The sequence below is a fragment of the Galeopterus variegatus genome, unplaced genomic scaffold, assembly GCF_000696425.1.
Source record: "Galeopterus variegatus unplaced genomic scaffold, G_variegatus-3.0.2 Scaffold6515, whole genome shotgun sequence".
In the NCBI taxonomy this organism is placed as follows: Eukaryota; Metazoa; Chordata; class Mammalia; order Dermoptera; family Cynocephalidae; genus Galeopterus; species Galeopterus variegatus.
The window spans coordinates 110,927-118,948 of NW_007732626.1; positions in this window are offsets into that span (position 1 = coordinate 110,927).

The window sequence follows — 8,022 nt, forward strand, 5'->3', positions numbered from 1 at the left end:
TGAATAATTTCAACTTTTAATTATTTGTTGCTTATATATAGAAATGGAATTTTTTTGTATATTAATCATGTATCCTGCAACCTTGATAAACTCACTTATTAGTTCTATGAAGTTTTTTGTAGATTTCATCTGATCTTCTATATAGACGATCATGTTGTTTGTGAATAAATACCTTTTACTACTTTTCCAGTCTTTCTTTTCTTGGTTTGCTTCCACTGTACTGGAGGTTGGTTAGAACCTCCCATACAGTGTTGAATAGAAGCAGCAAAAATGGACATCCTTTTCTTGTTCCTGACCTTAGTTGGGAAATAATTCACTCTTTCATCATTAAGTATGATTTTAGCTGTAGGATTTTCACTGATGCCTTTTACCAGGTTGAGGAAGTTTCCTTTTATTCCTGTTTGCTGGGAGTTTTTATCAGGAATGGATGTTGGGTTTTGTCAAATGCTTTTCTGCACCTATTGAACTGGTCATACAGTTTTTCTCTTTTAGTTTGTTAATGTTTTCTGATTAACACTGATTGTTTTCTCATGTCATACCTTGTAATATATTGTTGGAGTTGATTTATTTAAATTTTGTTTTCATCCATTATTTCTTGCATTTGGTCATATTCCCTGAAACTTAAAATGTTAGCTGGTGTTCCTTGTATACGATAGGGGGAAAGCATGGGAAAAAAAATAAGTACCAGAATAAAACACAGCTGCTATAACCCTTGCTCTGAAGCTGGTAATAAAGCCTAAGTTAGTAATCATCACCTTCTTCTGTCATATACCATGTTCCTCTTATCCTTCTCCAGGATTTTGACTAGATGGGATTTTTTTATCTGATGGGATGGCCCAAACCTTCATTTCTAAAGAACTGAGCCTGTTTTATTGGGTTGCTGCAGTTTTCCACTGACCAGGACTACTGAGGAAAGGAGTACCAAGAGGTGCCCCAGTGAACCTCCTACTTCCCAGATGTAGTGTTTTTTCCATTGTACAACAGCAACACAGTTTTTCTCTGGTAACTGGAATTAGTTACCCTGACCAATCCATTGAAATCTTTTTCTGTTGATTCAATGGAATGAGGAACTCTAAAAGGCCAGGGCCATCCTCAGCTTATAAATCATCAGGACATGATTGTGTTTCCTGACAGACATGCTCTACCTTTGGACTCCAGAACCTCCCAACCCAACAAGCCCAACATTCTGGGAAAAGAAATAAAAAATTATTCGAGTACATTCCTAGGTATAATAGTGAAAGGAAACATTCTTCCTTTTATCCTTTGGTTCCAAGACCTGTACATCTTGGTAATGTGGAGACACCATATATTGACTACTTGTTAAAATAGTATGTCACTTTCAGAAGGACAGAACCCCAACTTTTCATGATGTTGTCTCCCAGATGTCTCTGTAACTGAGCTTTCATTTTGCCACTCCAGTGTTCTGTCAAGCTAGCTACTTATAGGTGGTGAAGCATGCATTAAGACCTGTGAGTTCACTTTGCTGTGAACTGTGTACTTTGTTGGAAGAAATGTTTTGTGGGATTCCTGTGCAATAGGTAAGACCCTCAGTGATGTCTTGAATATTAATGCCAGTGGAAACATTGCAGTCAGAGAATGCAAATTTACACACAGCGTGTGAACTATCCCCGTGAAGACAAAGTGCTACCTATTCCATTATGGAAGTTGCCCAGTGTGATCAGCATGCTACCAGGTTGCCAGCAAATTCCACTGGGAATGAATAATGCCATATTAGGGCCCCAGTCTTGGAGTATAGTCACACTGTATGATGTTGGCAGGATGGGCACTCATCAATGGTGGTAGCCAAATAGCCTAGGTGAGCAGAAGAACATATTTTTGAACCTTTATCCCTACTGCGATGGCCAATTTATACATACATAGCCCTGGATTGGCTGGAGAAAAAGACTGACTGACATCCCACAAAAGAGTTCATTTTGTGCCCCTTATTATTGACAGCTTCCTTCACCCAGATGCCTCCTGTTAGGCACTTATGTGGGACATGAATATATTCACACTGACCATTCTAAGAGGCTCATCCATGTCTCACCAGCAGTCCTATTTTACTAATTTTTAGTTTTCTTCTGAGTACCTAAAAGCTGCATAATCCATTAGACACCACCTATGAGTCAGTGTACATCAGTTCCTCAGGCCATTTCTCCTCTTGAATGTGGATAACCAGGTGTGCAGCTATAAATTCTGCCTATCAGAAAGATTCCCCATCTCCATGCCAACGCCACTCTCAATTTCAGGGTCACCTATGATCCTCACACCATACTTTCCTTTAATTCTTTATAGTGCAGTGGCTATCAACTTTTGGCTGTACTATTCTGGTCACAAGGAACTCCCCTAAGGACAGTACGTGGTTTATCACCCACATTTGGCACACATATCTTACCAAGATATCTAAGGTGTTTGCTGCATCCTGCTCACCAGACCTTAGTAGCATAAGGCGTCAATGTTAAAATGGACCAGTATGATGTTCTGTGGAATATCAAGGTAATCATAATTCCTCTAAAATTTATAAAAGTAGAATGATGGGCATAATCCTGGGTCAGGATCGTACTTTTGTGCTTAAATTACTTGAGGTTTGTTGTACTTCTTGGATTTGTAGAATTTCATCAAGTTTAGTAAGTTTTCAGCCTTTATTTCTTCAAATATTTTTTCTCTTTTTCCTCTCCTTAATTCTTTAAGCATACTTTCCTTTAATTCTTTGAACATATTTGTAAAAGCTGCTTTGAAGATTTTGCTGGCGAAATCTGACATTTGGGTCCACCCAAAGTCAGTTTCTGTTGATACCCTCTCCCTGCCCCAAATATCAGTCATACTTCTCTGTTTCTTTGCATCTTCAGTAATTTTTAGTTGAAAACTAGTCATTTTAGATAATACTCATATATTGTAACAAATCTTGCATTCTTTTCCTCCTGTTTGTTGTTGCTGCTGTTTCTCATTTTTTTGTTAACTCTCCTAGACTTAATCTGTGGACTCTTCACCCTGGAATGTGGCTGCTGATGTCTCTACTCAGTTCATTTGTGTGTGTGAGTGTGTGTGTGTGTGTGTGTTTGTCACAGGTTGTGCTCAAATACTTCAAGCTTGTAATGTTTCCACTCTGCAATGGATCTGTGTATGGGTCCGGGAGCACATTCAAAGTTCAGGCTGTTTTAAACCCTGGTTTTTTCTTTCTGTCAGGTCCTCTTCAGTCTCCCCAGCAAGTGTATGTAGCCTTGCATTCAGCCACTGATGTGTGGAGTCCTTGAGCTCTCTCAGATCTTTCCTGCATATTAGCACAGACTTTTAGTCAGCCAGGAATGTACAGAGGGTTTGAATTTTCTTGTCTCCCCTGTGTATATGTGTAGGCCTTCCATCGAGTAGAGTTATGTGAATGGCTCTCTCATTTCTGGGATTTCCCTGTTAAGTTTCTGGCTTATCTCATGTGAGACTATGACCTCAGGTTAACACAGCTAGGGGCTTTCCCTATTTATTTCCTCCCAAGTTTGTGATTTTTACTGACGGCCTTGCTAGGTATGGACTTTTTGTCACATACTCCAAAGCAAGTTAGCTCCTATCAATAGTGTAGCTCCTGGTTTTCATTGTCAGCCCCACTATGGTAGTGCTGTTGCACCAACTGGGCTGTTTAGTATGGGGGGTGGAGTAGGTGGGATGACAGCAGCTTCTGGCAAGAATGCCATAGACTTCCACTATTCCTACACAAAATTGAGCAATTTTAAAAAGAATAAATGATTCTCAATTTGTTGTTTGCCTTGGTCAATTTTCAGAGACCCCAAATATTTGAATTTTTTTGTTGTTTTTTATAATTTTGTCCGTTTTTATATTCATTTTTGGGAGACAGAATTTGGTATCATCACCATCACTAAAAGTCTCACCTGTTCATTTTGTCAGGTCTGAGATTTAATTCTACCCTACTTACACTCTAATAAGTTAGCCTGTTACTAATTCATGGATGCTGGCAGAAGACACAAAACTCTTGGATCAGAGACAAAGGACTTTGATGTTACTCATGGTACCGCTTGCTGTGTATCATCAGCATATTTTCATTGGTTCCTCTTGTCCACAAGTCTCATGGGGTGACATGAAAGGGACCAGGTAGATGCTACACATGCAGTGGCTTTGTGTCACAGCTGAGGGACACTGAGCTTGAGGAATCTATCACTTATAGCAAGCAGTAAGCTAGCCTATTTGTCTTGGAAGGAAATATTACATCATATCTCAAGGTTGTTCTCTATAAACACTAACCTGAGAGACATCCCAGGTGAAGAGTAGTCAGGGTCTTATATTCTTGGCATCCCCAGTAGGACCATGTAGGGAGCACTAGAGACCCATGGAAGATAGCATGTGTTATCTAAATAGTTTATTGGAATGAAGTTGTTAATAATATTGTACATCTTTTAGATGTCTTATGATCTGTAGTGATGCCTCCTTATTTCTGGTATTATTTGTGTCTTTGTCTCTTTTTTTCTTGAGTAGTTTTACGAGTAATTTATTAATTTTATTAGTCTTTCAAGGAGTCATCTTTTGTTCTTGTTTAGCCTCTCTCTTTTTTTTTTTTTTTTTTTTTTTTTTCAGGTGAAGAGTAGTCAGGGTCTTATATTCTTGGCATCCCCAGTAGGACCATGTAGGGAGCACTAGAGACCCATGGAAGATAGCATGTGTTATCTAAATAGTTTATTGGAATGAAGTTGTTAATAATATTGTACATCTTTTAGATGTCTTATGATCTGTAGTGATGCCTCCTTATTTCTGGTATTATTTGTGTCTTTGTCTCTTTTTTTCTTGAGTAGTTTTACGAGTAATTTATTAATTTTATTAGTCTTTCAAGGAGTCATCTTTTGTTCTTGTTTAGCCTCTCTCTTTTTTTTTTTTTTTTTTTTCCTATTTAATTTCTGCTCTTGTTTTTGTTGTTTCAATCTTTTTCTTTATTTGGATTTTGTTTCCTGTTTTTTTTTTTTTTCTATTTTCTCTGGATGTTTAGATAGTTGATTCTCAGGCTTTGTTTTCTAATATGTACATTTAAGACCAGAAATTTCCCCTAATTATGCTTTTAGTTATGTCCCACATATTTTGATATTTAATAATACTAAGATCAAAATATTTTATGATTTCTATTGTGGTTTATATTTTGACCCATAGGTTATTTAGAAATGTATCTTTTAATATCCAAACATATAGGGGCTTTTCTAGATACCTTTTTTGTTTTTGATTTTCACACTAATACCTAGGTGGTCAGAGAACATATTCTGTATTATTTCAGTTTTTTGAAATTTGTTGAGACTTGCTCTATGGCCAAAAATATGATTTAATTTTGTTAATGTCCCCTGTGGACCTGTGTATGTATTCTGAAATTGTATTGGGTGCCACAATCTATATATCAAACTCATTAACTATGTTAAAATTATTTATATCCTTACTGATTTATGTGTGTGTGTGCTGGGCATATGTGAGATATTCAGGAAAATCAGAGTAATCTGAGAACAGAGAATGAAGACCTTGAAAACACCAGCATTTAATGCCATAGATTTCAAGGGTGTGAAGCCACGGGAAAAACATTTCACATGTCAGAGAAGCCATCTCTTTTTTGATTCAATTAGCACTCCTCCCCACTTAATCTGCTTTCATCCATTCATTCATTCATTATCAATCTGAAATTGTCTTGCTTGTTTACCTGTCTCCCAGATTAGAACATAAAATCTCCATGAGGACTGGGGACCATGTCTCTCTTGTTCACACTAGTACCTAGCACATAGAAAGCACTCTATAAATACTTGTGGCATAAGTGATTGGTGCATTTTCTTGAAAATTTGGAGAGAAAATGTTAAGCAATTAAATTTAGAACCAATTTAAAGTATTTTTTAGTATAACATGTGAACATCATGAAGAACAATGCAAAGCTTGGAGTAATTTAACATAAAATTGAACAGCTCAAGTAAATTTTCCCTTGACATTAGTGACTTCAGGCTCCTTTATGCATGTGATGTGAGTGGTGAATGGGATAGAAATGTTTATCACATCTGTCATTAGTGGTATTTCAGTGAAAAAGTGTGAAAAGCACTGATTTCAAGGGTTGCCAGAGGAAGAGGAACAGGCAGAGGAAACTGGAAGAAGAATTTTAACAAGCAGGTGAAGGCAAAGGCAACACGGGGTCGTTGACATGAAGGAAATACAGCATTTGGAGGAGACTGACGGTCAACTTTGTCAGTTGAGGAAGATGACTTCAGGGGAAATGAGTGCAACAAAAGTTACCAGTTGAGGACTGGCTGGTTAGCCCAGTTGGTTAGAGCTTGACACCAAGGTCAAGGGTTCAGATTCCCCTAAGGGCAAACTGCCAAAAAAATTTTTTTTTATAGAAAAGAGTGTCAATTGAATTTAGTAACAAGGAGACCACGTTTACCTGAGGAGCTTAGGTAGAATTGTTGGGAGGTGGAGTGAGGAGAAACAACTGTCAGCGAATAACCAATTGTGTTGACACGGTGCTTAACATGTTGTTTCCGACTATACAATAGCATTTTACTGAGTAATTACTATTGCCACTGCCTACCTTCAGTGGTCCATCTTGTTGCTGGGGGAGAAAAGATAACTCTTAGCTCCACCTGTGTGTGACTGAGACCCGGATGCGGACCTTCGGCCCCAGTTTCCTGTCCATGAGCTCCTCTCTTCCCGCAGGGACGAGGTGCTGTCTGAGAATTGAAGGGCGGGGGGACTTCTGCACTAGCACTGGAAGCCTGAGGTAGCAGTGTTAAGATCGCGTTTTTAGCTTTATAAGAATTTTTGTGCTTTTACGTGAGTGCTTTTTTCTTCTCCCTCAATATTCAGTGAAGTTGCGGTCGGTTTCGGTTGTGGAAAAGGAACCCGAGGAAAGGGGTCTTTCTCGGGGTGGCTTTTTGGGAGAGTAGTTCATGCACTGCGCACCCCTGGCCAGGGTTGTGGCTGACCGCAGTGATCATTGAGAGCCCCAAAGGGACAGGAAACGTCGAGAGACCATTTGTGGGAACCAGGAGAGTCGCTGTACCTCTGAGGGGTCTCGGGTTTGTTCGGTCTGTAAGGAGCAGACACTGGAATTCCTTTCTCCTGACCTCGAAGTCGTGACTTACAGGGAACACTCTAAAAAGAGAGAAACGCTCAGGGAGAGCCCACATTTGCTTCGGTGACAGTTCCCCATCGCGATTTCCCCTCCTCCCCCTTCTTGGCCGGCTTCTTCCTTCTGCCGACAGTGATCCAGCCTCGTTAACCCCCAACTCACAGCGGCCGGGGGCCTCCCCGAACTGCCCCTGGGAGCGGCGGGGCCTTCGAGGCGGGGCGCGAACAGTCGCCTCCCCCACGGCTCAAGTGTCAGCCCGTCCGCAAAGGCGCGGGCGGGGCGGAGAGCGGCCGGCGGTGGCCGTGGGGTCGGCGTTTGCGGCCTACCACGTACCGGACCATCCCACGCTCGAGACGCCTTGGGCAAGGCGCACAGAGACCGGGCTCGCTCCGCGGAGATGACGACGAAAAAGCCCCGGGCCGGCTTAGCCGCGGGACCGCCCGCCTTCCAGGCAAGTACGGGGCGCTCGGGCCAGAGCCACCGCCGTGGGCACCGGGTGTCCTGGGGCCGGCCCACTGCCTCCTTTCAGTCGGTTGCCTTAATGGGAAGGGAAAATCCACTAACTGCGTTTCTTCTGTTTCGTTTTGACTAGAAAACCTACTTTTGAAAAGAACCTCAGAACCAGAAGCAAATAGCCCAGCGTCCTAAATGTCTTGGGGGCTGTGCGTGAGCCCCGGCCAGGCGCACAGAGCCAGTGCTGAGGGTGTGGGGTTGGATTTTCTTATTGGGCTTCTTGTCCAAAGCTAATATGGATAAAAATAATTTGGGCTGGCAGCTGTGAGCTAGTTTTCCTTGTTATATTAGTTAGGAGTGCTCCAGTTTTCCATGGTAGTAAACTTTTTTAAAAAGTCTTTAAAAATATGATCCTTACGTTTTTAACACTTTAAGTAGTGTGTTGGTTATAAATGGAGTTAAGCAACTTCATTTTATAT